This window comes from Amblyomma maculatum, chromosome 2 (assembly GCF_055883805.1).
Source record: "Amblyomma maculatum isolate TAMU_Amacu chromosome 2, ASM5588380v1, whole genome shotgun sequence".
Classification (NCBI taxonomy): Eukaryota; Metazoa; Arthropoda; class Arachnida; order Ixodida; family Ixodidae; genus Amblyomma; species Amblyomma maculatum.
This window is the reverse complement of record NC_139345.1, coordinates 2,329,359-2,353,931: the sequence shown is the minus strand read 5'-3', so window position 1 is coordinate 2,353,931 and position 24,573 is coordinate 2,329,359.

Genomic DNA, 24,573 nt, shown 5'->3' with positions numbered 1-24,573 from the left:
ATCCAGCATGAAAGCCAGCCTCGGTCTGTCATCCCTCGCGTCTCGTCGTAAAACACTTCGTCTTCGTCTTTTTCATAAAATATTTCACCATTCTCACCTGCGCGAAGAACTTATTTCACCCCCACAGTATGTTTCAGCCCGGATGGATCACGCCCACAAAGCTGGAGTACCATTCTGCAGAACGAAAACCTACTTTAATTCCTTTTTACCCCGTACATCCGACGAGTGGAATCACCTTCCCGCATCACTGGTACTAATGGCCACCGTTTATTTCAAGAATGTCTCAGCTAAAAATGTATAACCAGCAACATTTTGTAAACCTATGCTCATATTGTTGTTTTGCTTTTTATTACATTGTATAACCACTCCCCTCTGTAATGCCGTATGGCCCTGAGGGTATTTTAAATAAATAAATAGGAAATTGCGATGAGTCGAGTCAACAAAGGGCTGAATGGAATAAACATTTTTGTTGTGCCCGACTTGACTAACTGCAAAGCTGCGCAAACATGCGGTCAAGCTACAAAGCTCACAGTCTGCTCATATATAATACTAGAGCTTGTTCACTTTGAGCTGAACTTCAAAAACCCAAGCAGTCCTCCATGGCGACACAATTAAGTAAACCTATAAAATACTGACGTATTACAAGCATAAAAGTTTGGAGGCACTTGAGCTCCGTGTCTAAGGAGATAATGCGACATAGTTAATGTATACCTACAGGCCAGGGTGCCGAAGGATTGGAATCCCCACCTCACCCTCCTATTTCACGGGAGTTACCCGGATTGGCATCTTCTGACAACTCGGCTAACAACACAGACATTTGACCAATCCGAGCCCGGCCATGTCACCTGGTAACCACCACGCGCCCGTGCAGGGATTGTGATTTTTTATCGTGAGGTTTTTTCTTTCTTCCTTGCTCCCGGACAACATTTTCTTCCTTCAAGCCCATTATGTATCTGCTCAAAGTCATGTTGATGCCATCTACGGTACACGACAGTCAAGAAGTCGCTTTTTTTTACGCAGAGCTCTGGACTTGGAACGACCTTCCCGCTCACATCATCTTGTCGAGAGACCATCTCGAATTCAAGACGGCCATCAAAAATCGCAGCTAACCCTTTTTCCCATACTTATTGATTCGTCTTCATTTAATACCACTTAATGAGAACTTTGAGAAATAAATAAATAAAGCGGACAAAATCTGCTCTGTATAAAACATTTGCTCCATATGAGGATAATGTGCCGACTGAGCATGACCGAAAGTGGCTTATCAAAACCTTTTTCCCTAGTAGCATCAAAACGTACGTCCCAAGGAATTTATTCGTGGACAAAAGTTTACGAAACGTGAGTTCGCCAGAAGAAACTTGTCGCAGTCAGGCAAGGTAGAGCAACGAAAAGCGCAGGAGCCTGAGGAGACACGCGTGCTACATTCGCTAAAATGAATGCAGCGGAAAGAAAGCACTGAAACAAATGCTTTTTTCATAAATCCGTTTGCAGTATGCCTAGACTTAAGCTTATCACTGCACAATCACGACGACTGACGGAAGCCCTGGAGGAACACCATCGTGCGGTGCAGGCGCTTTAAGAAGTACCTTCCCTGGCCCGGTATGCATGTCTTGCAGCACGGCTGTGGCGACCGTCCTGCCGTTCGCACCACACAGCAAATGAATGTGCCGTGACGCGCCGCACTAAACGCGACTTGGCAATGTCCAGAACACAATCGATTGACCGCAAAGCGCACAATTTTACGATGCTCGGTCGGGCTTCCAGTGCTCCGTAAATTGAGCTGCGACTCTGCATAGTATACAGCAGGTTTAATTGAACACGATAGTCAAACCATCGAACTCTATACCTTGCTCTTTTGCACGCGTGGATTTGATGCGGAAGCGCGCTAATACGACCCACACTTTCCAGAGCTGTCATTTGGAGTGCGCTGACCCGCACACCTGACCGCTCCGCCGACTCATTGCATTCGCCTGGCAGCTGCCAGACTCGATTTCCTCCGCGTGTGCGCTCGCTTTCGCGTCCAGCGTTCACGTGCGTGGCTGGGCTGGAACGCACGCGATAACCTGCGGCACACGCTGCAGCTGGGCTACACTCGAAACAACGCTCGCTCCTTCGTACCTTTTTCATCGGGGCCTGTCGTGCGACCGTCTCGTGAATTGCGTGCACCACTGCGAAAGCCGGAGCTGTAGTCTCTGGAGTCAGTAGTGTATACTGGAATTAGAATGCATCTTGAAACCGCGCAAAAAGACCAGGGACGAGGAAGAAACCAACAGGACAAAGCGCGGAACTTGAACTAGTTTATTACAACGGTGCGTCACATTCTATACATTCACACTTGTATTCGAGGCAGGTAGGCGCATTGGCGAGAGGAGGGCATGTGGCCGACCATTGTCGCCACTGCCGTGGTTTCACGCCTCGGTTCCGCGAGACAACAATCTTAAAAAGTTCGCGTCTAAACTAAGTAGAGAATTGTAGGAGGCCTACTGCATTAAGAAGGAATCCGGCTAGAGTGTCAGCAAAGCCTCGATCAACTTGTTTGACAAACAGTTTGCATATCTGGATATCTGGATAGCGTGGTGTCCCGTACACGCCTCCGCACCAGTGTTACGTGATGATCGTTTGTTAGGGTGTGTGATTTAGATGAATGTATAAAATGTGACGCTCCGTTGTAATAAACTAGTTAAAGTTCCGCGCTTTCACCTGTTTGTTTCTCCTCGTCCCATGTATATATATATATATATATATATATATATATATATATATATATATTTATATATATATATATATATATATATATATATATATATATATATATATATATATATATTTTTTGCACGGTTTCAAGATGCATTCTAATATTAGTCACCAACTAGCCCACCTCTCTCTATTATAGTTGTAAATACAGAAAGATGCTTTCCGGACTTGTGAATTCGGTCATCCGTTGATGGCGATCGCAAATAGTGAACGAGTGTTATGGCGAAGCACGCTGCCAGTTCAGTGCGGTCTCGAAAGCGCTGCAGCCGCGTACGCAATGAACGAAAGCGCCAGACTTAGTATCTAACACGTACAGACTTCAACGAGTCGTAATCGCGAGCATGTCGTCACGATTCCCTTGATCGCCGTGACCCCTCCCACTATAAAGTATGCGCTTCGTGCAGTATTTACTCTGTTACAGACTACAGATGACGACGTGTACGTAGGGGTCGAAATATATATGACACAACATCTACTGCCTAGACAGTGAAGCAGATGAGCACTTTATGATTTCCGGCATTTCATAGCGCTAACACAAATGAACGACAAGAAGCGTTGAAAGTCCCAGCCACCTGCTTCTTCCCCCCGCCACCGTATCGAAGGCAGCTAATCAAAACGAAAGCGCGCTGACGTATCCAAAGATGTTTTAGGCGCCTTTTTAAGCCAGATTAAGTTTAGCAGCATTGAAATATTTCCTATATCATAAGTACGCAATCACACTGCCACGTGCTTGCGTCCTTGTTTCATTTCTTAACTACTGCTATACTAAACGCGTGGTTGGGTGGACTTAAGCCAGTCAACTCTTGATGCACAGTGAGGCTGCTTTCAAATTCAGGTAACCTAATAGATATCCGATACCTCGGCTTCGTCCGCATGTCTCCACCGTCCTTGAAAACGCTGAGTGCAAGTTAAACTATTCAATGATCTTTACATTTAGGTGTTAATTAATCAGCAGTTAATTATCATGCGGTGCGGACTACGCAACCTCAGTGTTAAGATGCTTGCCGTCTACACCGTCTACATTCTGCATGACATTGAAGACCTGTGCAACAGATCGCGAGATGGCAAATGCTCTTTGTGTTTCCTTGGTTCACTTTAAAAAGGAAGATGAAAATCTCTCCCCCCCCCCCCCCCCAATCTCACACCACAACCCCCCCAGTGGCTTATTTAAATATAGTTGAAAATGAAGAAAAGGAAAGGATGGCATTTTTCATCGCTCTCAGAGACCTACGGGGGCGGAAACAAAGAGACAGTGCACCATAGGTTGTAAGCAGACATAAACCGTAGGGAAACAGGAAAGACGGCGCTTCGAATTTTCTAAGCAGTAAAGAAATTATCTTCTCTGTATGCATTTCATATGACAATAGACAGCTTAAAATTTTACATAAGCTTTTCATATAACTGGCGCTCCGGCGAGCTGCAAAATTCACTCATATATGTACACTCGAAATAACAAAAATTACCGAGGTGCATTTAAGTATCCTTGCAGGCAGAAATGCGAAAGCGTTGCGATTTCCGTGCGCCATCATGAGCTCTACATTTAGCTGCTTAGTATAGTTGCTTAGCTCGTGTTTCTTTTGAACAAATTTGAACGGAGTCAATTTTTGGGGGTCAAGGCATGAAATTTTGGGGTGACCCATCCAAATTCGGAAGACATTATTGAGTTAGCCATGCTAAACTTAGGTTAGACACAATTTTGTTTTGTCAAATTTGGAAGAAGTGAAATTTCGGGGGTGTAAGGGGTCAAATCTCGAGACGATCAATCCAAATTTGTAGGTAACCACTGAATCAGCCATACTCGAATTAGGTTAAACATAGATTTTGGCGAAATTATGACGAGACCAAATTTTGGTGGGGGCCCATTCTAACTAACTTGGAGGTCAATTTCGGTCCATTTATGACGAGGTGAAAATTTTATGGTCAAGGGGGCCAAACTATGGAGGTGACCCTTCCAAATTTGGAGGTCGCCATCGAATTATCCATACTCGAATCATATTGGATGCCGAATTTGGCCAAATTACGTGGTTATTCGTGAGCATATGCTATCATAACAGTTCCTGCAGACATACGCTGTCCACAACTTCAGTCCGCAGCTTGCTTATGTAAATTAATTATTTAGCATTCGTTTAGATATTTCACATACTTAAATATTCCTACTAATCACATATTTAAACCAACTGTTATATTAATTACGCATGCAATGGATTACTAACAGTTTGTGCGGACACATTTAATGAGAGGCTCTGTCCACGCCACCCATGAACCAGGAAATACGCTTTCGCATTAAAGCGGATATGGTTGCAGCGAACTGATCAGGGTAGTCGAAGCTAAAATGATGCAAACGTTTCTTGAGGACTCCGAAACTAAATCTACACACATTGACTTGCCGCCAGAAAAATCTCCTTTCTGATCGGGAAAACAAAATTTCCTGCATAGCTCTGCAGCAAAATCGCAAGGCTGAAAGAACTTGCCATATATATATATATATATATATATATATATATATATATATATATATATATATATATATATATATATATATATATATATATATATATATATATATATAGCATAAGTAAATAGACGTACTTGGTTGCTAGAGGTTACATACAAGTGAAAAATTGCTTCATACTGTTTCGAAGTTTATTTGGAGTCGACGTTTCGGCAGGAGCCCTGCCTTTCTCAAGACTATATATATATATATATATATATATATATATATATAGCGAGCTGGTCTCTTGTATGGCAGCACTTCTTTCTCTTTTCTTCTTTACCTCACTCCTTTTTCCTATTGGCTTGCTGTTTCCCGCACAGCTGACGCTGCGGATGTTATTCACCTTCTTTTTTCCCTTTAATGAAAAAAGAGCAACACACCGCTCTCCCGGCCCTTTAAACTTCCTGTCTCGAACAGGCCTCCCTAGTGCGCGTATGGGAGGCGGAGTGCTAGAACACCCCGCTTTCTCGAGCAGGAAGTGGGGCGTCTGGACCCCACCGACCGACATATGCCCGAACTCCAGTCCCCACGGCCTTATCACAAGGAAAGCGCGTCTTGAAGAAGCTTCCCCTCGATACGCCCCTCCCCGCAACCTTGTCGCCGCTCTCTTCCTCGCTTTCTTCTTGGCTTTTGTTGTCGTTTGCGCCTCGTGCTTCTCTTTGCGCGGTTTGTTTTGATTTGGTCAGCAGCTTTCACTCGGCCTTTCGCTCTCTCGCAGGGTCTCGCATCGGTCGCGCGGATAGCCTAAACTCGGAACCCCGCCGTTCAACGCAGCTGCCGCCTCCTGGGGGATCACTGCTGAACTGCGTCCGCTTTCAGGCTCGGTGCGCTCGTGAGAGTAAAATACGACATAAAGAGTAGCAGCACGTGCACGCCACCGCTGGTGGCACCTGTGCAAACTTTTCTTTCCCCCTTCCTGCCAATTTCCTGCTTTTGCTTCTCTCGCTCAGCCCTTTCAATCATAATGACGCGCTATTGGCAGTTAATCCTTTCCCACGGGCTCGAACCCTGGGTGGGAGAACAGCTGGCAGACCCGAAGCGATCGGGCTACAGAGCCGGGATCGGTGCAGCCTTGGGTTTTCATAGCACGCTGTTGTTGCTCGCGCTTGATCGAAATGGCACTTAGGTCATTCAGCGGCAACAGTGAATGTAAGAATATAAACAGTCATATCTTCAAGTAAACTGAAAATGTTTGTGCAAAAGTACGCACCTTTCGTTTAGCTCACGATGAGGGAAACTTGCATCCAACTTCCGATATAACTCAGTTCTCATGTAGATAGAGCGTACTTTCAGCTTATTTTACTAGTAGTAAGGATAACGGCTGTCCCTTGCTTTTGTATCGGGGAGCCTAACTTCTCGAAAGGTCCACCAGGCTCGAAAGATATACAGCCGTACATGACGTTGTTTTGCTGTTTCAGCCCGGATACATAAGGAGTTGTAAGAGGCGGCTCACATTTGGGAAAGGGTGCCTTAGCGATTACCGAAATTTAAGAAGGGAAAAAGAAACCTATAGAACCTTTCCTTGCGCGTAAGTCCAGTGCAAATAAAAAAATGGAATGAAAGAGAATAAGAGCTGCCAAACACTCCAGAGTTTTGAAAATTATAGTTTTCTGTATTCAGCAGCGAAACTGAGATGCAGGCTAAATATAGTGTTACACCAGGAGCTCATTTTTAGTCATTTATATGCATCGAACGGTTAAAAAACCCTCCACAGACGCTTCACCTCCATGACTGCACTGTAGTCATATAAATTAATGAATAAAAGCGCAGTTGTCACGACAGAACGTACGTGCCTAGAAGTCAGGTAGTATATTCTAAGTAAGGTCTGCCCTTTTATAATCACCAGTAGCTAAGTCTGTTGGATGCGAAACGGCAGACTCAAAATTGATTCTCATCATAATTTTTCGACGTATACTTTCGTGACAATGGGCTCGAATAAGAAGTGCTTCTTCTGTGAGAGCATGATTTATGAATTAAGCCCATCCACATGCTCCGAGTTACACACGCACTAAAAGCACAGCTTGGTGAGGGAAATCGGTCTCGCAACCTCTTTTCTATTGAAAGCAATCCGAATAAAGCCTGCGTTTCTATTTTCTGTGACAAGTCAGGTAATATATATGCGGGACTTTGGCATCCTCTCTCAGCAAATACTATATGCATTCCTTCACTGGAAACCTTCTGGGACATCTATTTTTGAGCACTTGTCTTCGGACGACTGCTCTTACAGTGGCGCCAAATTTTAATGAAGCAGGTCATACGCGAAGAAATGAAAGAATCGCTGCTGAAAATAGACCTTGTCTCCTGTTGCGGACGTAGATACCTTGCCAACATGAAGGCTGAGTAAGTAATTGTTCACCACAGGCGAGCAGAATTAACCGCCGGAAGAAACAATAAAAATTGCAGAGAGAAATTGAAAGGACACGAGAAGTAGAGCTGTGTCACCAGCTGGAGCGAGCGGGCCACGTGAAGCGGCGGGCCGCAGAAAAGCACCCAACGCACCGGGGGAGAACAGCTGCGTGGCGAAACGGGAGAGACGCGGAAAATGAAAAAAAAAAAAAAAAACAAAAACAAATAGCGAAATATGCGGCAAAACAATCGAGGGCAAATAGGCGGACGAACCCCGAACCTTTGGTTCCCTTCAAACAAAGGCGTCGTCATCAATACTCGGGGCTCCGGTGTATCTGCACGCATACGCAGGCTGGAAAGCCAGAGCTGCGCCGATTTAACGCCCAGTTGAATGCAGTGCAGTTTGGCTTGCTGCCGCTTTATCGTTTTCGTGTTGCTTCGCGCCGTCTGCTAATTAGATGCGAGAACAAGAGGCAAAGCAAAATGCAAAATATGAGGCACGCGCAAACTCTACGAGTCGAATGCAGACGTACCGCGCCTCTCAACGCGTCCAGATACGCATCTGCCGGCGTTTCCTAATTGAACGCGAAACATACCAGGCACACAGCGCACGCCGCTTTAAACCATGACGGACGGCAGGAAGGATAAAATGAATAAACGACGAGACAAACGAAGTAAGAAGCGAAACGCGTGGTTTACGGAGTTCCTGGCATGGCGCGTGCAAAGCTGGCTAATTGGGTGCAGCATTATTTATAGGGCACCGGAAGGCACTGCTTTATCGCGCACTGAAGCCTGAACTACGAATCTGGGCGGCATTGCAACGCTGGAAAAATAAGGCGCAGTGATGGAACATCTTCAAAGTGGTGCACGTCTCCAGTTCTGCTTGATCCTCCAAAAAACAAAAACGCGAAAACTGTAGTGAAATAGCGGGTTCTTCTCGATCAATATCAACGCGCAAAGTTTCAGCCTTGGTGATATAGTATAATATTGCAGCGTTAATTTCCTCCGGCCAGCGGCTCCCCTCTGCTGTTTCTAACGCACAAGACCGCCTGATCGCTCTCGTCATTATTGCGACCGTAGATGCCAGAAAAGAAATGTAGTTTAAATAGTATGTACAGTCGCTAAATTAATATCAAAAGGGCAAATATACAGTTGCAGCGACTCAAGTGCCCCCATTTCACATGTTTTGACTGCCTATTGTTGCTCTATTGCAGCCATATTTATTTTCGCCCTACATCTGAGGCCGAGGTGGTGCCCCTTTCTCGTTATTGCCATCACCTGCTTGTCGACGCGGCGAATGATATTTATAGAGCGGGATCAGAAAATATATATATATATATATATATATATATATATATATATATATATATATATATATATATATATATATATATATATATATATATATATATAGATATAGATATATATATTACAAAGGTCGAGGTATGGTTCAAACCAGTTATAAACAAATGGTTAAGGCTGACGATGTGTACAATTGCTATTTTGCTCGATTAATTACCTGTTTTGCCTTTAAAATGTTGCTTATGACGTTTATGCGTTGTTGAAACTAATATAATTCCCGCGCGACGAGCTCGATATCGGCAGGCAAGGCGTTTAACGTCTCCTAGCTTTAAGAGGTGCAGCTTCACGACGACTTCTACAGCGCTGTACGGAATTTACTAAAGTACCCACACACGCAACACATACGATCAACATGGAAACAACAATGGCCCCGAAGAAAAAGAAATTTGGGTCACGCTACAGATAGGCGAGCGGCGATCGCTTTCCGTCTCAAAAGGCGGGCAGAACAAGAATGAGCCGGAAACCGTGCATGACGCACAAGAGAAAGGAACGCAAGAGTGAAAAGAAATGGAAATGAAACAGGCAAACGAGAGGAGCTGAAGAGAAAGGAAATATCGTTGTGAAAAGGGGAGCGGCGATGTGTACGCCCGGCAGCAAGCTCGACGTCGCGACCCCGCTCGGACAACAAAAGAACAATCTGGAAAAGAGACGTAGTACGTGTCGCGCGAGCCAGAAGCGCTAGGCACATTTTAAGCTTGCCTTTTTTATTGTTGTTCATTCGTCCAGTGTGCTTCCGAGTAGATGTAACGATTCCCAAGGCTGCGAGTCTTTTGTTTCGAATCCTTCTCGAATGCTGCGCATGCGTATTTGAGACGTACGCCGCCTGGTTCGTTTTGTTTGCAACGAAACAATCAGCCCAGCGCACGCTCGCTCGCTGTTCCGGCAACCAACAACCGACAACACACCGTCCAGTATTATTGCCGGAGGTTATGTCGTGCCTTAAAAGTGACGTCTAAAAAGTGTTCAAATGTGTCCATGCGTAGACATGCTACCATAGCTGCTATTGCATGGCCAAAATACGAGAAATGGTGTGCTGCAACTGAAAAACCCCTTTCGCGTTCACATGCGTGTAAAGAGTACACTCAATCATTTACGCATGGCGAGTCCCCATATTGCAGAGTGCACTACCGAAAGGACTACAATATGACTCGCAAGCTGAAATGCTAGAGCAGAAGGGTTCCGGCACGATCAACGTGCATACGTTTTTGATGACCGGCCAAAGAAAAAAGGAACATAAATGCCAGAATTCCGCTCTTCGGGGTGGACGCATACATACAAATGTCATGGCATATTTAATATGGAATGGAAATTCAGAAGAAGCCGAGGCCGCGAAGCTTACAAGTTTAGTGAAGACAAAACTATGCAGTAGCAAAAGTTTCCTTCCACTAAAGACCGTCCGTAGTGACAGTTAGACTTCTCTGCACGAAATTAGGCATTTTCTGAAAGTGCACACCTGCTACCAAACCACGCAAAAATCGAAATATATCACCTGCTTGAAGTGTGTACAGCACCCATATAAGAAATTAGAAATCCTGTTCCCTGCATCGAGACACTTCAGTATCAAGTATCAAGGAAAAAGTGAAACTGTTTATCCCAGCGCGTGAATTGAAACCGGCGCAGACCAGATCTTGCTGGAAGAACGCGACTGGCGGGGGGCTACCTGTGGCGCAATTACGTGTGGCCCACGACGTGCTTGTACGTACAGCTTGTTTGACAGCGCGCCAACTACCTCGCCAAGGAGGCCCGGCACCGAATCGTAGGTGCGTGCTTGCGTCGAATATCACCAAGGTGCGAGTTGAGTGTCGCTTCCTCTTGTTTACTATGGGAGATATCGATGGCGGGATATCACAACGGCAACGGGCGATAACACAGCCGACGGGGCGAATTCTAATGCGGCGTGCGGCAGTAACGGTCGTAGCTAGGCCCGAGGAATCATGAATCTAAACTTATAGTCACGTGCCAAGCGCGGCTACACTTTCTTGGGATTCAGAGGGACCAGATGTACACGCCTCAGCTGCAGATGTGCAGCTTCTAACAATTCAAGGTCGTGGTGCTTTTTTATTACCTCCTTTCTATCCGCACTTCTCATCCACGATGCATTAACGTAAAGAAAATCACTGGCCCAGCCAATCCTTGTCTTTTCACCTTCAATGGACGTTTTGCTTAAAGGCGTTGTTTTGTGACTGACGTTACGTACTCACGGCAGGTGCAAATTCGCCATTATGAACAAGGGTGACTTCTGCGCAATATCCGTTCGGCATAAATGAAATAATAAATTTATTGAGTATTGATTAATTTGCTCCCAAGTGCTCCTCCTGCGGCGATTTCTTGCCATTGCATCATAAGCATTGCAGTGACTGCAAAATTGCCTTAAAGAAAGACACGGTTCTTTAAGTACCACGCATGACCAAGAATCGTTCGTCGCATGCAAATTTTGCCGACAGGCCGTTAAAGCTGTTCATATATTTCAGACGCAGTCGAACCGAGCATGGTTTAGACGCCGTTAGACACATTTTAAATCATGCCTCAAGAAGCGGTGAGGTTTGATCAGGTTAAACCGAATTACGTTTTTTTTTTTTTTTTTCGCGGTCACATAGAGTTGAGTAGGGGAGCAATCATTGAATTACCTTGCGCTTGAACTTCTCAGCGCACGCAAAAAGTAACGAAATGTCTGTATCCGCAATATAAAAATCAGTTAGTTCTGAACTTTACGAAAACTTTGCTTCTTTTACAATTTCAGTGGAGGGCGGAAAGTCCTCGAGGCATGGTGATACTTCCACTGGTAACCCGGCTGTGTTAGCTTGTACACTGTAAAAAATGTGTATGAAATTACAGGTATCTTTAAAGAAAATTTCTATACCAGTACAGAGAATATCTGTTCTACTTCACTGACCGAAATACGTTCACGAAAAAAACAGTGAACAGTGCCATCGAGTATTGCTAGCCCCGAGAGATATTCGTGAGATGTAGTTGGCAAGGCTTTCGCCTGAATATAGTGTTCATTGAAGAAATTGGCTCTTAACGCAATTTTATTGCTGTTACAGGCAGAAAATGCGAAATGAAAGACGAGTAAAAGAAAGGTATATTTGCATTAATATTTTCACTGCGACAGAAAAAAAAAAAGTTTTGTCAATTTACAAAAATTTTCTATCAGTTGTAAGCAAAAAAAAAAAAAAACTAAAATCACAGAAAAAAAAATACAGAAAACAGAGCAGAACAGAACATTGTTTCTGTATTTTTCAACAATTTTTTTTACAGTGTACGCACCATAGAATACGTAGATTATTCAATATCTGTTCTATACGTTGGGAAAAGAAAATAAACCAAGCATTTAAGTTACTGAGGAGAACCCATGTGGACGAACAGGCCAACATCAATGGCCGCTTGCAGCTCTCGATACGGGGCAACTGCGTCTTTTATTTTCCGTTCGCGAATATATTTGTTATGCATGCTTGTGTCGGAAAGGCTCACAGCTATACAACTGCACACCACGTAACCACTGCGACGCGATTTCGTAAATTACGCCCCTAAGGCGCGTGGATGGAAGAGTCGAGTTCGAATATAGGTTGCATCAATACCACCTCGCGCACTTTTTCCGCGAACCAGCTGCTAGCTGGCGTTCGCGAAGTCTCAGATCGAACACGAAACGGAAAACTACGGACAAACGGTAAATCGCATCCATTATCGTGAACACACAACGAGCAAGAGGTCCATGACGAAACCACAACAACCAATAAGCACGTAAAAAAGCCACCACAGTCACAGGAAGAGCAATCACCTTTCGATGTAGCGGTCAAAAAGAGGTCCAGGTTTATGCCAGCTAACTTGTTCCGCCGATATATTGCATCCCTCGGCGCCTGGTCCTTCGCTGTCGTTTTCCGAAGCCAGTAGCTGGCATGGAGCGAGCCAGAGCAATCGCGGTCTCTTTGGATTTACAGTGGAAAGCTCAACCCACAGAAAGCCCCACAATCCACCCCGAATGTCGCAGCCTTCAAACCGCGCTAGGCTGTGCATACGATACGAAACACTTCCAATTCTAGGACCGTCGGTTGTCTAGCCTCCATGGTAAATGTCACGCCCACGTCCCTTGCTTTCTTTATTTTAACAATAGCTCCAGGTGAAGTTTGGATTGGTTTATATGAACGGAAATGCACATTACCTGTCACATTTCTCGGTAGACAAAAATAACTCTATGAAATTCATAAGCGGGGAGTCAGGAAACTGCGCAGTATTAAAAAAAATAAAAGCCCGCGTTTTTTCCTCGCCCATTGTTGCTTTGTGTCCACACTTGCATGCTCCGCAAAATGTCAAAGACGAGACACTGCGGAAGATTCCTGCCGGTATACTGCACTGGTGCCGCCACTGAGCCTAGCACGCTTTGTGAGGACGTTAGGTGCGGTGCGGCATATTTTGCTATTTAACAATGGGTATGAGCATTCTTCAATATCTGCGACATGCAAGAAAGGTGAGTTCTCCATACCGAAGGGGCATCGCATAATGGAAGCAGCTCTCGTGGGAACGGATTTTGTGACACGCAGCCTTTTCCCATCTACCAAAGCCTACGTAACAGCTTGCTTAAAACGCGACCGCCCTGAAGGGAACCCTTTCACACGCGTCTTTTCACAGACACCATCGTTTACGTCATATGTTATTCGTGGCGCGCCGCAGTTCCGCTAATTATATGCGAGTGAGTGGAGACAAGCCAATCGCGTTCCCACGTCCGATGCGATTGAGACAGAGATCGGGTAGAAATAGATTCGCTCTGCGCCCGCCATTTGCGTTCACCGCGAGACGGCGCTCAGCTTGCAGGCTCAGACAGGGCGACCCGGGAACAATTGGTTACGGCGATCGCCGTGGACGGGGCGCGGTCACCGGCCCCCTGTTCAATGACCGCTGCTCTGGACACGACCAGCGCGCGTGCATATGCTGTGATGCGCTTTGCTGGCCTCTGAACGCCTGATACAGTTCACTTCGGATCAGCATACGCAAACGGAGACATCTTGTCATGCAGAAATTGCCGTGGTCCTTATCACAGCGATGGAAAACAAAGAAAGAAAAATCAAAACAAATAAAGAAAACACGCTTACCACTGTGTTATGTAATGCATGTGCATTTAAAACATGAATTAAATCGAGTTCGACAGGACTATATTTACTTTTTGTTTGCTTGTTGAACAGCTCAAATCCTCTCGTGTAAGTTGTGGCGAGGCATGACGGTGTTGTAGAACGCATAGAGCAGTAGTCGGCATATATGCGTTCTTTACGTGCATCCCTTCACAAGGTGCAAGGTTGCGAATGATTTCATGAATTGCAAGCCGTCAGAAAAACACTTCGCTCAGGACAAAGTCCCAGACCACCACACAACTATGCATTCAATACGCTCCACACTCCTGCCCGCTCTTTTTTCTACCGTATTCGACCCTGCCTCGCATGCTGTGCCAGTTGTCCCGTATTCTATGCTAATTGAGACCATTGCCTTTTCTCCTACACCGTTCCCATTCAGTCCCCTCGTTATCCATACCCTTGTTTGCCAGCGTGACAGGCTTGGCTTAAAGCTGGGAAGGGACTCGGGCCGGCAATAAAGAACGCACTCGGCCCGGCCCGCTGGGCGGGCTCGAGCCATTCTGACTCAATCGGGCTCCGGTCAAGCCCTGGCGTGAGTATATTTGTCTTTGACGCGCCGGCCAGACTCTCCAGTCCCGAGCAAAGCGACCACGAAAACACTCTCTCCGGACGCGAGCGCTAGAGTTCTGACGTCGGTGCCTGTCTCCTCCACCCTCTCCGTGAACGGATTCTCGGCCAGCAGTGAATGACGTAAGAGAAGGGCCACTTGCGGACTTTGGAGTTTAGACTTTCGCTTCTCTCACTTCGGTAACACTCTTCTCTCGCTTCGGTAAACAGCAGGTGTTTAGGTATGTGTTTCGAGGTGCTTGATCCTTTGCTTGATCTTTTGCTTGACTGAAGGTTGTCCTGATTCTGTTTGCGATTATGTTAGTAAATACCTTGTGCGCAACATATATTAACCTGACTGCCTGTAATTTTTTAAGCCCTTAGCATCCCCTTTCTTAGGGGACGTAAATGATAACCTGGCAAAAACATATCTGTCAGCTGTTTCTTCAAGACGATCTACAACTTCTGCACAGACCGTGAAGCAAATGATTCAGTGGTTAGATAGTCAGTCTTTACTAATGAAGTCAAGAGAAGGAAAACAAAGTACTGCAGATAAGGTCGGATGGCTATCAATAACCGTCAGTTAGTTTCTCGGGGCTAGTGTCAAAACATCGTGTAGAAAAAAAAAAAGAAAGAAAACAGAAAAACTCGGTTCCACTTGGCTGGCACGCCCGGTAATGTAAATTCATCATCACAGATAGGTTCCCTTCCACAGCAGCTGTTTACTATACTACGGGAATACATCAACTGACAGCCCTAGTGAGAATAGGCGACCATAATTGAGGCGGGTATTAAAAAAAATGAGTCCCCACTGAAGACTGAAAGCATGCAGCCGTTTGCTTTCCTGCGTATGACCCAGCAAATATGCATGCGTAATTCCCATAGCTGCGTCGTCATCGTTGGCTCCTGCGTACTAAAGTTCGCCAATATGGGAATGTGTCTGTCATAGCGTACATATGGTGTAGGTAGCACGTTTGCGATGCTTCTCTGTTGATGAAATTCGTTTGCTAGCTATCCAACTGAAGGAATTAACCGACTTTTATACGAGAGATGCTTCTCCAGCTTCCCGTTCCCGACTAATACGTAGTGGCTGGCTTGTTAGTTCACCATTCCTGCTCTACCTTTTTCAATTCTTCTGCACTGAACCTTTATCCAGGTCTATTACTCCCCATAAAATGAGCATCCGAAGCTTTATGCGTGTACCGACTCCGCAAGGTTTTTCCGCGCGAGATAAATCTGTCGTGAATATTATAGCACATGAGTGCATGTTAAAGAAAAAAAAATCCCACGCGCTTGCTTGCGTAAACATATCTGCTTCTATCGCGTTTCTTATAACCGCCTATAAATATAAATGTTTTCCTCGAGGAGCATGTATTAACCCGGTGCCAAGCGCTGCTCCGAAATGAAGCCACTACGATTGGCATGAGGTGCACATAAATGTGCATCAACCAAGCAGCTTAGAGCGTAGCTCAAAATTGCAAACACACAAGCGCACTTTGGTAGCGTTGTTCAATCCACGTAGCTTCCCATAACGAGTCATTCATAATGAAATAGCGAATCTTCTTTGTTGGTCGCAAGTAGACTCCTGAATCGAGTTTCAAGTAAGCGTGATCAATCAAGCGAAGTCCGCATATTTTGGCTCACCCGCGTCCACATATCTGCCTACGTGATTATTCGCTCTGGAAGCTTTTCAGACCACGATGCAGATCAGCCGAGAACATGCTGATGCTCAGCGTTATCAAAGACCGAGAAGCGGCGCAGTTTAACTGCAATCTCTTCCCTTGCTGAGCATCTTTTTCCCCGCGGAGAAAGCGTGCGCAGTCAGTCTGCCGAGGAGGCCACCCCGTAGAAGCCCCTAATTGGAGCACGTGGGAGGTCCGCACATGCAGCCATCCGGCTGGCGAAAACCGGACGCCCGTCCAGGAAACCAGTGGCGCGGTGCACGATGCCTCAAATTTGACTAAGGTCGGGATGCCCCTGAGCTCTGCCGACGCCTTCAGATGATGCGCAAATGCTACCCAAAACATGAAAATCACTCCTCGGAACGCCTTCCAGTTTTCATTGGTTTATCTATAGAGTCACCCTCGGGTCTTCATAACGTAGGCGTTGTTTCATAGGCTTCATGGGCAGCCGATCAAGTACGACTCACGTGATCGCACCTTTAGTGCATTCTTTCATTGCATCGTTCCGCCAAGTGCATTACTTGAGCGAGTTAGTCGTAGAAGGATTATCTTTAGAGCGTTTTTATTACGCGCTTTCTGGCACTTTACAAGCATTCTATGACGCGTAAGATGCGCACAGTGAATGCGCTTTTAGTACAACGTGTAATATATTGCATTCTGCCTCGCCAGAGGGGGAACGCTACTACCACGTGATCACCTGAGCTTCTTTTATTTCATGCTAAAATTCTACGGGAGACTGAGCCTCCTCTTTCCACGTGGCCTGTGACTGTTTTGAACGAAGCAATGGCTCTGAAAGTTAAATTTCTAGAGTCATGCGGGAACATATCTGCGCCACCGTATACGGCGGTTGTGGAGAAGCTGTGAATACTGAGCTCCTTCTGAATGTCCAGAACAAAGCTAAGCGACTTAACGTACGTTTTGATCCTCTTTCAAATTGTCTTCCCAGCTCCAACATGGCAAGCTCGTTACTGATCGTTTATGTCATTGAATTCAAAGATACCTTTAGTTCAGTGTACGTGCCATCGACACATTTCACGAAGCTCGTGATGTTGCAGAAAAAGAAATTTTACTTCATGGAAGCATGTTCGGCCAGTAGCCTGTAAACTGAGCTAGCAAATGCTTCTGCACAACCTAATCAGTAAGTATACGTCGGAGGCGTAACTTAGGCTACGGATCACAGCGGTACTGATGTAGTCCTATGCACCTGTATATGTAAGCGCTGTACGACAGTCTGTGTGTCCTACAGAACCCAAGAACGCAGGGGCCCTCCACGTAGTTCTTGCAGATCTTAGTCAACGGTGTACCTCGTCGCACAGGCAGTGCGACGATTGACTGATCGCCCAAGCGTACGCCTTACTGTACACAACTACACAGCCGCAACTATATATGGTGCCCGCGGCTTTTCTATTCCTTTAGCTGAGGTGATGCTGACGCTACTACGCTGTTTCTAATTTAGAGCTTACCGGAGTGAAAACTTTCGTTGATTGTGAATTCGCTCTTTAAGTGTTATTAAACGTTTAGCGACCATCGTCTAGTACTACGGCATATCTCTCGATACTTACTTCGTAACGCATGGAGTTGATTCAAAGCGTATTCGTAACACACAAATCAATCTTGAAGTGACCTCTGAAGGAACATACGCTTCTTATCCAGAGCCGCTGGACGCAAGACGATGATGTAACGATCAGCAGCAGAGCCTCAGCTCAGCTCCTCAAGACGGCGCCACTGAGCGGCTTCCGGTAGCTCCCCGTGTAGCTAAGCGCACCGTTTGTTTACATTCTGAAGTCGGTTGTTGCGTAACGCATGCTCCGGTCGTGCACCATCAGCATCGGCAAAGCGATCCAAGGAGAAAGCGCACTGCGCTCAGCGCCGCTTATTTAACTGCCGTTACTCGAGCTCCGCGAAAGACACAGATAAATAAAAGTCGCCGCGGAAAACAGCTCTTCCCCCGCCTGCAGCCTTTCGGTCAATTCGGCTGCAAGACGCAATGGCCGTCGCTACCGCCGCTTCGGCAAGATTAAGCGAAATGAGTCCGGTAAAAACCGCCGCCAAACGGCTATAGAGGCGAGAGCAAGAGTAAGCGAAGCTTCTTTTCCTCCTTCATTCCTTCTCTGTCAGCCCGGCCCGGGCGGCCTTGAGGAGTTGGACATGGCCAAACAAAACACCAAGAAGAACATCCCTCCAATTTCTTCCTCCTTGTCCTCATCTTCCCTCGCTCACAGACGTGCTCATCTCCTTTTATTTGTTCCTGCAGGCTTACCCTCATCATCCTGGCTCCTCTGTCTTCCGCACAGGTACAGCGCCCCCCCCCCCCCCTCTTTTCTTGCTCACATACATGCACATACGTACACGCAAGCACGTGAACATCAACAGAGGAATGTGCGGTGGCTGCGATGCCAGACCGATCGACCCCGCCAATTCCCAGGGTCTGCTGCGGAGAACAAGCAACCAGCCCTGTGGCGTCTTCATTTTGACCGAACCGTTTGGGCGGAATCGCACGCCGAGCTCTCGCCCAGTCTCTTCTTTCCCTAACTATCACTTTCCTGACCTCTAGCAGCTCGGGGATTGCCGGAGGAGTGTCGGGAAGCGGGGCTCCAACCGGACGCGCTGCGACGGCGCTGCATCTTATTACTGCCGCGCGAAAATGGGCGTGCACTTCGACCTAAATGTCGCTGCGTTCGTTTTCCTTTTCGTGTGTCCGGATTCTTGGATCGGGGATGGAAGTGGCGGTATCTCTAAGTTGTACCCGCTTGGAACAGCTGTTTCATCCGTCGTCCAATGTTGTTGCTACTGTGAAAGGAGAGCTAGCCCATCTCATCCCGCTTACAGTGCTCTCATCAAGTGCCGACCCAGAGTTTCCGCCAGTACACGCGCTCCTCATCCGTATCTCCAATAAGTTGGCTCTCCTACGGGCCGACCTGTGTACCGAAAGCAGAGATTCAGTGAGCGCCTGTCACTTTGTTTACCCTCATGGTGTGCAACTGTTTGCCGTCCTTGTCTGTCTTTCATCTTGCGATCGAGAGTCCTGAGTAAGTGGTCAAGGTCAGTTCCTGTCCGGAAGACATTGGCAGGGCTCCTCGTGCTGCAAGTCGAAAATCAAGAAAGAAGGCTACATCGGCAAAAAGGAAACACATTTTGAGACACACAAAGCAGTGGTGACCATTACTGCGATAATTCAAACAATATTATCTCACTCTCTCTCTCTCTCTCTCTCTTTATTTTTTTTTTTTTGTGCTTTGGTGTTAGGAAGAGGCTACACAGTTAACCTCATGTGTGCTCTATGTGCGCGCTAACCTGAGCGAGAGCCGCACTGCACGCGCACGCTGGTCAGCTTTCTGCGGCTTCATGCGACATCTTCGAATGACACCCCTGCTGGAATAAAGCCTGCCCACCTGGGCCCCCTGCTGTCCCTTCATTCTGCGTTCCGTCACCATCGCCGCCTAGGGAGCCCAACGCGCATCTCGTTGGGAACTCCCTCTTCTTCACCTTCAGCACTCACCCGCACCCGCTTCCCCTCACTCGCTCCTTACCCCTTATTTTTAAGGTGACAAAAAAAAATAATAACTCTGCGTCAAACTGTTTATCGCAAATAAAGGTCGGATCGGAAAGAAATGCAGCCACAGGTGCCACTCCGCCTCTTCTTATTCGTGCTTGCCTGAGGTTCTTATTTGCAGGACCACATTTTGTAGAGCCTTCTTTAGGAAAATAAAATTTGATTCGTAATTCTTTGTGCCATACGGTTCGGTCAAAACGATGAAGCAATTTTTTGTTTAGTTACAGAGGTGGACTTGTACGTACATGCAGTCAGAGCGCTTTTAAGGAGTACAGACACAAAAATTTTGGATGTGTTCTTTTCTTCTTCAATACAGTTCGAGGACAATAATATACATGAGCCATGACATGAAATTAATCTATAGATCAGCTAGGTACATTATATATATATATATATATATATATATATATATATATATATATATATATATTACCGTGAAGTTTTGGCTTCAAGCCCTTAATAACGGTTGTGACGTCACGGACGAGTTGTGCTCACGGGTCATGAAAACTGCTATATAGCCGCTGCTTTTTTTTCTGTGGTTCCAACTCTCGGGAAGGCTTGCGCTTGCGTAAGAGATGGTGCGAATTAAGCAAGGTAGCGAAAATGACGAAGCTTTTTAACGTTTCACGTAAATTCATCGCGTCCGTGACACTGACATCACAGCCGCCATTCGACAGTTGCTATTGCTGTTTTGTAAAGTGTCGCTTACCACTTAAAATTACATAACACACCGCTAAAATTTGGTGTCTCGACTCCTTTGTTAGAGCGCTTTCATTCTTGTCATTCTTCTTCCTTTTCTACAACGCACGTGTAAAAGTTCCGTTCTCGCGCATAAGCACACGCGCTTGCGATTTAATAACTTCAGCTATAAGGAAAGTTCCCGCAAGAAATGAGCCGCGGCATCAGCATTTGCATTCGATTGCATCTACCCGCGTCCTCTACAGCGGGCTCCCTAATTACGACGAAATCGCTCGCGTTTCAAGCCCCACACAGCGACGCGTAAAAGCCAATCGGGAGCAGCCTTTCGCCATATACCGTCACATTCGAACCGGCGCCTTGCGGCGTCAAAGTGCTCGATTCGGCCTTAGGGAGATCTCGGCACATATAAACGATCCGTGCCCGCTGCATGTAATTTAGCGGCTATTTCGGTAGCGCGGCAGCCGGCGGCGATACTGACAAAATGCGCGCCCCCAGAGCCTGCTAGAGAACGGCCGCTCGACACTTTGTGCGCTCTCGGCATTCCGGAAAAAGCGGGATGAAAAACTGCTCCGCTTATGAGGTCACTTTAGAAAGACCTGCCCTCTGAGACGCTCGTCGCGCAAGCTAGCCAGGGCGAGCAGTTGCAGTTAGCCGATGTTCGAGGTCCGTGAACACGCTGCTGCAAAGAATACGTTGGATCAGGAAAGTTGCGGAGGTGGCTACGAATTTGTGCGAAGGAAACTGAACGTGGCGAATTTCGATGTATGTTTCTCCGCCGGAGGTCGTATTATTTCACTCGCACCTTCATTTCACGGCGTCATTTTCTGACTAAACTGAGAACCGTTGCGTGTTCTCGATGGCTGAGCATATAGACCGTAGTATTTCCTCGAATGCATAGCTCGCTTCCGCCAGCGTTGAAGCAAATGGATGTGATTGGACCTTCGAAGCTCTCATCGCGACATAACGAATGAAGTCATCAGAATCGACATAGTTAGCGATTTCGTTAAGGAAAGGGGTCACATGAGTGATCCCACCTTAAGTGACCTATATTTATCCCTTTCAGATAGCGCTTTGCGGATCTGTTCATTGATGGTTCTGTGCGTATAATAAATACCGTGAAAATGTTAGCCACAAGGAGTATGCGACACATACATGTCTTTATTTGTTTTGTATCTTCCATTCCATATACAAAACAAATAAAGACACGTATGTGTCGCGTACTCCTTGTGGCTAACATGTTTTGTATCTTCCATTACATATGGCCCCCGCCGGGGTGGTACAGTGGTAAGACGCCCGACTACTTTGCCGGAGTTCCCGGGATCGAATCCTGACCTGCGTTTCGATGGAGGCGAAACGAAGTGGCGTCCGTATGCGGTGCGATGTCAGCGCACGTTAAAGATCCCCAGGTGGTCGAAGTTTCCGGAGTCCTCCACTACGGCGTCTCTCATAACCTGGGTTGCTTTGGGACGTTAAACCCCACAAACCAACCAACCAACCTTCCATTACATATGCGTGAGGTTTCAAGCGCACCTCCGCATCGGTATATTATAGTGAGCATGCACTTCTTTTTACTTTTTTTTTTTGTTCGCGTAACCGCCTCTGAATAGGTATCTTGCATTCAAAGCCTGTTTACCGCGGATGCGAACCATTAGTGCGAACATTTCGTCGGTTCTTCTTCCAAGAGGGAGCGTAATTTTGAACAGTGTTCAGCTGCACGTCATCGAGTGGGTGACCTGCCCTCCAATAAATCATTAATTACTCTGACTCGCAACTTAAACGTAAAGACCACTTGAACCTACCACCCTAAACGAGGCATCGTTAAATAACGCGACGAAGTTCCCAAAGGGAAAGGCTTTCGACATAAGTAACTTGTTCCAGGTGTGCTACCTGATCGTCTGAACTTAATGAGCTCATCGAATAAATCTCCTGTCGACCCAGGAAGCCACGATATCGTGGTTTTGTATTTAAAGAAGAAGGCTTGCCTGATCGCCCGTAGGCACAGAGTAGATCAAGCGATACGCCTATGCATATATGGGCTTTCATTATTATTTCAGCGTAACAAGCATCATTCGCCAACCCCCGCCCCTTTAATCTTTGCTCTACTCATCTGTACTCCACACGTACAAGGCAGTCTGATTAAGCAGTCTGGCTGCATATTGTTTCTTGCTCGGTCTCCGTCTATACTCCGCCTATGTAGTGATAGGTAATCAAACTTTCTTTTTAGATCTTCTTGCAGCCATTAGGATTTGTTTGTTGACAATGACACTGCCGACATAGGGGATACATCGAATGGTATGGGACGCTGAAACTCCAGTAATTTTTCGGAGGTAAAAAGACTTTATTCCCGCTGTTCTGCTCCTACCAATGCAGCTTCGCCTCGTCGCGCAAGAACCGGACGCCTACTCAGTCATGGTCGCGCGCATGACGCTCGCCCGGCGCGCGCCCAACAGGTACCGGAGGCGCGAATATGCGCTGCTGCTGGTAAGTGCACTCCTTCTATATCCCGACTGTTCGGCCAGTCCCGCTGCTGCGTGGGCTCATGCCAGTGCTCGGCCGTACCAAGGGGCGTCTAATTATGATACGCAGAAATGCGCCGTCATGTGTACAAGTGAGTTCCGTCTTGGCAACGGCCGTGAACGCCGACAGGCTGCCTCGTGTTGGGGCAGGACTCCGCTCTATTTTGGTTTACGCCAACAATACACAGCGCGCGTTTACGATACATTCTTCCAATTTCATTGTTAAGCTGCATCCCCTATACGACTACGCGCAGCAGGAGAAAGGCAATGAGGGCGTTTACAGAGAACACCACATATTTTGTCCTCCTTCTTTTTCGCATGCTTCACGTTGTATTTTTTTTTTTTTTTTTTTTTTTTTTACGGCTAAAGCATTACAGATGTCACTGTCTGTAGCCTTGGAGAGTGAAGCCTTCAGTGAGCAGAAGCCAGCTGCTACTACGCCGCACACCTTCACCCTCCGAAAATCAACATCCACGGCAACATTTGCCTATATCTACCGTACACAAGTCTTCCGTGCACTAAAGGCCCGCGCTGCAGCGGGAAGGGAAAAATGAATTCAAAGGCGCACGGTGGGAAAGTCACCTTTACGCCGCCGCAAAACGGCACCTTCCAGAAAAGTTCTGTGTGAGACCTCAACTCAGAGTAAAAACATATACTAGAGTAATAACATCAAAGCAAAAACGTGCGGTAAATGCAACAGCATTCGCGCAATTTTCGTTTCAGATATTGGTGGCCCTGTAGACATTTTTCCCCTTATGCTAATTTAGACTGCATACTGGATACGAGCTTCCCTTATGTTCTTTATGAGGCCGAGACCACCGTGGCGGAATCTCGGCCTCTAAGACAATGTCGAACAACTTTCTGCTTCGGGTAGACTCGTGATTACGCGTTTCTTGCAACCTCAGATGGGTACCCGTGTTTTGACACGATACATTCATATATCGTACTACCGTACAAACACACACTAATTGTCATAATGGCAGGATATAAGTCCAATGATTGAACCGTAATATGGAGCGGATGTTTCAGGCGATGGTGTTTGATGATGAATCGATGTTAAAAATGCACTGCGTCAAACATGTAGGGCCTCCACACTAGCATGGAGAGCAGCCTGTAGTGACATGCTAATGGCGGGTACACTGCAAAAAATGTGTGTGAAATTACAGGTATTTTTAAAGAAACTTTCTGTACCAGTACAGAGAATATCTGTTCTACTTCACTGACCGAAATACGTTCACGAAAGAAACAGTAATTTTCTGTTTTCCAGCCGAAACCTTCCACAAACCATTCGATATATTTTTGCCGTCTGTTCTATTTTCTACCACAAATTGATTTTCACTTGAATAGTAGGTAAATTCTGAACAGAAAGCGAATTAGTATGACAACCCCGAAGATGCTGTCCGATGATCGGCTGCGTAACAATTTCGATTCGAAAGAAGATAACTATAGTGGCACCTGATTGAGGTCCGTTGTTGGTTGGCTACCTGCTACAGTGGTA